An 8,879-nucleotide genomic window follows, 5' to 3' on the forward strand; every position below is an offset into this window, starting at 1 on the left:
TGCTGAATTCAAACCTAGGACCACCCAAATAAGAAGCAGGAATGCTGACCACTTAACAATAATATTCAGTTTGAGGCCTTGAAGTACTAAATTCCTCATGACTGCATTGAGAACAATGTAAGAAATCATTACAGGTATCAGACTTGAAGAGGTCACTGTTTAAAATTTTCTGTCACAGTAATTCCTGTGAAAGCGATAAATTGTTTATTATTACTGCCTACAAGTAACATATTCCCCATCTTTCAGTTTTATTTTATGCTTTTAAATTCCATAGATAGTACCTAGGCCTGGGCTGTCATACAATATTTTTCCCCCGTTTGGTCAGATATATATCAACTCTGCTGGTTATAACTCCAACAAAGGACCATGTTTAGGTATTTAATTCAGTCTGAAATAATGATAAACCAGACATGGAAGCTTGCATTTGTCCATAGCCATGGGGTGAACTGCATCATCCTGAAGGCAAAATAGACCGAGTAGCTTCACTTCAAGTTCCTGGGATCTCATGTCATGTCCCTACATGTTACACAGATATCACAAGAATATATATTTTATCTTAGTTATGTGTCAAAATAAGATATATGAAGATTTAACTATATGAATTAAATTTTACTTCTTACTTGACAACACTGAATAGTTGATGTAGGCAGGAACATGAAATTATTTGTGATGAGAGGTTATAAAGTTTTGTACAGAATACTTTTTCATGTTAGGAGTAGACATGGAAAGGCATGAGCATAAAGGTAAGTGTATGTATCAGCTTGGAACATGTTTTTGCGATCAGTGGCCCAACTGTTCTTCATACCATAATAAGAACTGGTGTGATGGAACAGCTGGGCCACCGGAATGTATTGCTTCAGTCACCATTCCTTCAAATTAGCAGTAAACCTGTTTTCTTTGTCAGCCTTTGAAAACAATTCATAATTTGACTTGTAATAATAGTCATTAACAGTTATTGACAGGAGATACTGAAAATGTGCACTTTATAAACCAAATGAATTCCTTTCACGTTGACAGGAGTGTGTACGTGCAACTGGCCCTTACACAGTAATTGCACTGTTTGATGCCACATAACCTATAACAAATTAATATATGAGAAGAAACTTGAAAGCCAAAGAGAAAATTCCCATCCAAATCCGACCTTCCATACTAGTAATAAAAAACATTTGCAGCAATGTGTGCCTCATTTTATTTGTATAAACCAATCCTACCACTCCAAAATAAAGTTTAAAAACCATACTTGCATGCAGATTTCAGGATTGTAGAATAGAGGAATTTTAAGCATCACTAGCCAGCTACGTCCTTGGGAATTTTAGTCCAGTCGCATAATGTGGCAGAAACAGATTTTTGATAAAGAACATTGGCAGATGATCTGCCAATTTGCCGACTAGAGGGTGGCTGACACCGGCTCAACTATCCAAATACACGGATATAAATTCAATTATTCTAGGTCGAGGTTTACAGAAATTGCCAACAAAATGAGCATTTTATATTAGATATTAGCACCATAATGGATGTATAATACACTTAAAATTTTTGTGATGTCATTTCGTTGTTTGGACGCTACAACTTTCAGTCGCGAGATAGGGGCGGGAACAAAATGGTCATGGTAGTCTGTAAAGAACGTAGCTGGCAATATGTGCCACTTTATCGACTAGAGGAACTAAAGGGTGGCAAATACCTCCTCTACTATCCTAGTACCCGGATACTAACATTTTTTTCGATGAATAGGCTTAAGGTAATTGGAAAAACAATGGCAATTTTGTATCCGTGTATTAGCAACACCATGGAGGTATACTGCGCTCTTAAAATGTTGGTAATCTGGCCATTTTGTTGCTAATCTTGAAGCGGCGACTTTTAATCGCGCGATGATGGCCGGAAAGAAAATGCCGATGGAATTCGGCAAACAGCTTTTCCCATTAGAACAATATAGAGGGCGGATGATACCTCTAAAACTATCCTAATAACCGGACATAAATTCAACCATTTTCGAGGAACAGTTTTCGGCAATTTCAAAACAGGCTTACAAAAAAATTGGCATCAAAATGGAAATTCTGCATCCGGGTATCAGGATCACAGAGGAGGTATAAAGAACTTTCAGTCCTTTCAAAATCTGAATGATACGACGTCCAATCGCGTGATGGGGGCGGAAGAAAATGGCGAATGCTGGAATTCTCCGTCCAATCACATGAACAAAAATGGCGACGGAAGTAGGTAAGGAACTTAGCTGGTAAGATGATTCACTTTGGCGACTCGAGCGCTATAGAGGGCGGCTGATACCTCCTCGACTATCCTAGTACCCGGATACAAATTCAACACTTTTCGAGCAACAGGCTTTCGGCAATTTGGCAACAGGTTTACGAAAAATTAGCATCAAAATGGAAATTCTGTATCCGGGTATCAGGATCACCGAGGAGGTATAAAGAACTTCCAATGTTTTCAAAATCTGAATGCTACGACGTCCAAACGCGTGATAGGGGCGGAACAAAATGGCGAATGCTGGAATTCTTCGTCCAATAACATGAACAAAAATGGCGACGGAAGTCGGTAAAGAACTTAGCTGGTAAGATGATTCACTTTGGCGAATCGAGCGCAATACAGGGCGGCTGATACCTCCTCGACTATCCTAGTACCCGGATACAAATTCAACATTTATCGAGCGACTGGCTTTCGGCAATTTGACAACAGGTTTACGAAAAATTGGCATCAAAATGGAAATTCTGTATCCGGGTATCAGGATCACCGAGGAGGTATAAAGAACTTTCAATGTTTTCAAAATCTGAATGCTACGACGTCCAAACGCGTGATAGGGGCGGAACAAAATGGCGAATGCTGGAATTCTTCGTCCAATCACATGAACAAAAATGGCGACGGAAGTCGGTAAAGAACTTAGCTGGTAAGATGATTCACTTTGGCGAATCGAGCGCAATACAGGGCGGCTGATACCTCCTCGACTATCCTAGTACCCGGATACAAATTCAACATTTATCGAGCGACTGGCTTTCGGCAATTTGACAACAGGTTTACGAAAAATTGGCATCAAAATGGAAATTCTGTATCCGGGTATCAGGATCACCGAGGTGGTTTAAAGAACTTTCAATGTTTTCAAAATCTGAATGCTACGACGTCCAATCGCGTGATAGGGGCGGATCAAAATGGCGAATTCTGGAATTCTTCGTCCAATCACGTGAACAAAAATGGCGACGGAAGTAAGTAAAGAACTTAGCTGGTAAGATGATTAACTTTGGAGACTCGAGCGCTATAGAGGGCGGCTGATGAGACCTTCTCTACTATCGTAGTACCCGGATACAAATTAAACCTTTTTCTCGCAAGAAGCGTACAAAATGGAAAATCTTTATCCGAGTATCAGGATCAACAGGTAGGTATAATTCGCTGTTAACTCAAAATATGGACGCCACGACGTCCAATCGCGATATAGGTGCGGAAACAAAATGGCGATATTCCGGTACTGGACATTCAATCACGTGATGGGGCCTGATACCTCCTCGACTATCCTAGTGCTCGGATATAAATTAAGACATTTCCAGGTATACGGCAAATGGCAAAGAAATCGACAATTTTATCCTGGTATTCTCATCACCATGGAGGTAGAATTAACTTTTAATATCTTGATATCGCCATTTTGTTGCTAGCTCGGCAGCTACTTCTAATCGCGATGCGGGTGCAAACAAAATGGCGATGAACGTCGGCAAAGATGTGCCACTTTGCGGACTACAGCAGTGGAAGGAGTCTGTTACCTCATACACTGTCCTAATACCGGGATAAAACATTCCAACTATTTTTGAGGAATAGGCTGAAGGCAATTGGAAATAAAATTGCGATTTCTTTATTTGGGGTATTAGCATCACTGGAGGTGTACAGCACTTTCTAAGGTACTTAGCTGGGAATGTGTCGGTTTACCTTCTTGACTGGGTACTAATTTAACGTCTGAAGCTTTTTCAGCATCAGCGCAACCTCATTCAACAAAACGACGGTTTTGTAAGAGGGTATAGCATCACCACTTAGAAATACAGGAGGTTTAAAATTCTGAACATTATGTTCGTTGGAGACAGGAAGTTCAAAGAAGTTATGTGACGATATGTACCACTTTGCTGCCACAGCAAATGAGGGTGGAGCCTCATACCACCTTTGCTACAAATTCACTGCTTCTGATGCGCTGCTGTAGTGTCCAGGAATACCATAGGTAATAAGAAATGCGCTAGGCCATAGCATTGGAAACTTCTAGTTTGTATCCTAAAATTACGACAGCTGGGTAGGTTGACTACACATACTGAAAAATGAAGTAATCATCTTTCATTTTTTCATAGTTGTATTGATTGACTTTAATACTTACATGGAAGCAGCATCTACGTGCCTCGCCCATACATTACCTGTCTGTAGAGATCCTGGAGGTCTACGTATTTCCCAGGATACCTCTGAGTAGGAATGCAATGCTGCTTCTGTTTTTGGAGAGAAATGTGGGGTACATTTCTCCAACCACTCTTGCCTGCTAGAATTGCAGTGGCTAGAGAATTACTTCAGAATTATAATTATGATGAAAAGGGGCATATCATTTTCTTTACAATTTCATAAATGAGTACAGCCTCATCAGAGGTGTACCTCACACTCTGAATTTCTACTTCACATTCAAAACAGAGATAAGTTTTACATACAAAGATACACTATATATTGCTCTACCTGTAGCTAATGGAAAATACAATATTCTAATGTAACGTGTCTGGAGTAGATACCTCTGGGGAAACACGTTTGTTGTTTCGGCATTGTCTATGCAGCGGCCCACTGTTATTGCGTTGCCATGGAAGTATCTACTCCAAACACGTTACATTATAATCACATTTTGCATGAATTTGCAAAAATTAATCCTCATTTGAACAAAGTGACATTTCACAGCACATGTTGCTACCTACACTGCAGTCTGTCAGTTGGTTACATGACCAAATAATGACAACAGTAACAAATTGACTATTTATTTTTTAAAATCATATCAGTGTAACCTCTATTTACATTCTCATGCTTGAAAACAGGTGTAAATATACTGATGAGTGGTATAACAAACTAAATAGCCATATCAAGTCATCTCTCTTCACAAGCACGCATAACATGATCTTTTGAGAAGAAGAGTGGGATGCGAGCTTGGTTCGCCTTCATACAAGCACTGTTCTTACAATTAGTGTTGGAACATTGTATATAAATCTAGTGGAGCACTTTCTTTTGTAGTGCACTGCACACTTCTAAATGCAGCAAAACTGTTACACATAAAACAGTGAAAATATTTTTAAACATCTGTTGTCCATGCATTGTTCTCTTATGACATGTGTGCTGGTCCAGAAAGCCTTTTCTCACTCTTATCAATATAAATATCACTCCCCAAAAGTTAAACTGCAGTACTGGGAGATTTAAATCCCCACAGGAATCATATGCCCCATTCTAAAAAAAAAAGGAGATAAACGAGAATGTGGAAATTACAGAGGAATCACATTACTGAACATAGCATATATTATCCTAGTGTAATAAATGGACGATAACCAAAAAGATCATCGGAGAGTATCAATGCGGATTTTGCCCAATAGAAATACAACGGAGCAACTCTGTAATAAGACAAATGATGGAAAAGTGTTATGAATACAGCATGGACTTGCATATGCTATTTGTAGACTTTACACAAGCATTCAACAGCGTTAACAGAGAAAGACGTTATGAAGTGACGAAACAGATGAAAATACCAAATAAATTAATTAGGCTAACTTGAATGACAATGAATATTACACAAGCAAAACATAAAATAAATAATAAACTAAGTGCAAGATTTGAATTTGATGGACTCAAGCAAGGGGACAGTTTATCAGCAGTACTATTCATAGTGGGACTGCACAGTGTAATATAGAGTACTGATCAGAGAGGAACAATTTATGCAAAATAACGCCAAATATGTGCATATGTGGATGACACTGTCATAATAGCTAGATCCAGAGAAATTATAATCAAGATATATAACAAAATGGAAGGAAAAGCAGGGAAGATAGAAGGAAACCATAAGATTTAAAGGTAGAAGGGAAATTATTTACAGGAGTGAGTAGTTTTAAATATTTAGGAAATATGATCAATAATGGAAACTCCGTCCCAAGTGCAAACAATATATATTATATGTCTTTGATCTTGTTCTCTTCTACACTACATATTTCGGCCTCTAATGGCCATCATCAGGTGTATACTATTACGCTGCCACACTGAACCCAGTCTAAAATTTAACATTTAAAAAACACATTGTTATTTTCTTCGTTATTATAAACATCTACCTCGTTGATATCTGTCTGGTATGTAGATTATTTTGCACATGTCAATTTTGATTTTCCTGTAGTAGCACTATAAACTCTTTAGTTATAATTTTAAAATCCTTTAAAATTTTCTCTAAATTTTAAATTTAAAATTTAGTTTATAATTTAGTTTAGTTTATAGTTATAATTTTAAAGGATTTTAAAATTATAACTAAAGATTTTATAGTGCTACTACAGGAAAATCAAAATTGACGTGTGCAAAATAATCTACATACCAGACAGATATCAATGAGGGAGATGTTGATAATAATGAAGAAAATAACAATGTGTTTTTTAAATGTTAAATTTTAGACTGGGTTCAGTGTGGCAGCAACGTAAGGGTATACACCTGATGATGGCCATTAAAGGCTGAAACATGTAGTGTAGAAGAGAACAAGATCAAAGACATATAATATATATTGTTTGCACTTGGGACGGAGTTTGTATCATTTATCGTGTAGAGTGCAACAGGATGCTTAAATATAATATTTAGGAAATATGATCAATAATGGCAACAGAAACGATAATTATGTTAAGGAAAGGACACAAGCTGGAAACAGGGCCTACTTCACAAATCTTAGTATGCTTAAAAGTATAATAATATCAAGAGCAGCTAAGCTACGAGCATACAAAACATTAAGAAACTTTGCTACATATAGGGCAGAAACATTGATCTTAACAGTAAGAGAAGAGAATGCACTGAGAATGTATGAGAGAAAAATATGCAAAATATATGGACCAGTGATGGAAAATAATATATGGAAGATAAGATAGGATGAAGAGATAAACACATTACTGAAAGGCAAAGATATAGTAAGATTTATCAAGTCACAGAGAATAAAATGGATGGGGCATGTCAAAAGAATGGAAGATAATGCAATGCCAAAGAGAATGTTAGAAGGAAGGCTATATTCCAAAACAAGAAAAGGAAGACCCAGGATAAGATGGCTAGACAATGTTAAGAACGACCTGAAGAAGATGAGGAATAGAGAGCAGTGGAGACTGATTGTAAAGGAGGCCAAGGTTCACCCAGGGCTGTAGTGCTGAGTGGTAGGAAGGTATTCCTGGATGATAAAGGTTAAGAGGTAAGAAACTGCAAGGGGTGAAATCAGCATGTTTGATATACAGCGTGTCCCAGGAGGAATGTGCCAAACTTCGTGAGAGTGTTCCTTATGTTAAGGTATGCCGATATAACCCAAAACACCTATGTCCAAACTTGAATGGTTACGGAGATAATGGCCAGAGAAGTGTGAAACTTTGACCGGTGTTACACACTTGTTGATTACAAAATACATATTAAAACTGGCAGGAACATGTGGTTTCTGTAATGTTAATAATGTACGTAACATCAAACTAACTTGTGAGTGACATGAAGCCATAAAATTGAAGTATAAAATACTCGCTCGCCATGTCATAATTGTCCTTAGGTTTCCAAGCACTATACAAGACACATGAATGACAAGTGCTGATGTAACATGGCTGACTGCGCATTCTGGTATAAGCCAACAACATATGTACTAAAATACAGTACTTGCTTTATAGTAATTGTTCAGTGTCCTTCGCCAGCTGCAATGCAGTTTTCGGCACGCATCATGAGGCATTGGATAGCAGAAGCAATGTTGCCTGGATGGTGCGGTATGTGCTCTGCCGCTGCAAAAATACGATTCCGCAGTGCTTCTCGTGAATCCACCTCAGTTTCGTAGACAAAGGTCTTCATGTGGCCCCAGAGGTAATAATCTAGAGGCATACGATCTGGCGACCTCAGTGGCCATGCAACGGGACCACCACGACCTAACCAGCGGTTAGGGAAGGATTCATCTAAGTAGTGTCTCATGTGCTGAGTGTAATGTGGAGGAGCCCCATCATGTTGGAAGTACATTTGCCTCCTTATTGTTAACGGGATGTCTTCCAACAAACATGGTAACTCATTCCTCAGGAAGGCTCCATATGTGTTTCCAGCTAAATTGTTGTGAAACACAAAAGGCCCGATCAACCTGTTCCCAAGCACACCACACCATACATTCACAGAAAATCTCTTTTGGAATTTTGTTTCCATTGTCTCATGGGGATTATTATGGGACCATGTATGCATATTTCTTAAATTATTTACACCGTCCCGGGTAAACGATGCCTCATCACAATAAAATGACGCTTAGCAGTTCGGGATGAGCTTTGATCCGGTGGCAGAAATCCATACGCTGAGCATGGTCGCTTGGTTCCAGATGTTTTACCATTTGATCATGGTAAGGATACAACTCTTCATCAACACCTGCATAAGCGATACGCCGATGCGAGAGGCCATTCTACGAGTGGACAGACGCGGACTTCTCTGAACCATCTCAAGAATGTTCTCTTGTGTGTTTCTCATTTGTATAGCCTCCCTTTCAGAGTGCACAGAAACACTCAGAAGAGAACCAGTATCACGCAATCTGGTGAATTCGCGTAAATACACGTCGAGATGGAATCCTTCGNGATACCAAAGGCGTTTTCCCGATTGAAGGATTCCATCTTGACGTGTATTTACGCGAATTCACCAGACATTGC

The sequence above is a fragment of the Cryptotermes secundus genome, unplaced genomic scaffold (assembly GCF_002891405.2).
Source record: "Cryptotermes secundus unplaced genomic scaffold, Csec_1.0 scaffold244, whole genome shotgun sequence".
Classification (NCBI taxonomy): domain Eukaryota; kingdom Metazoa; phylum Arthropoda; class Insecta; order Blattodea; family Kalotermitidae; genus Cryptotermes; species Cryptotermes secundus.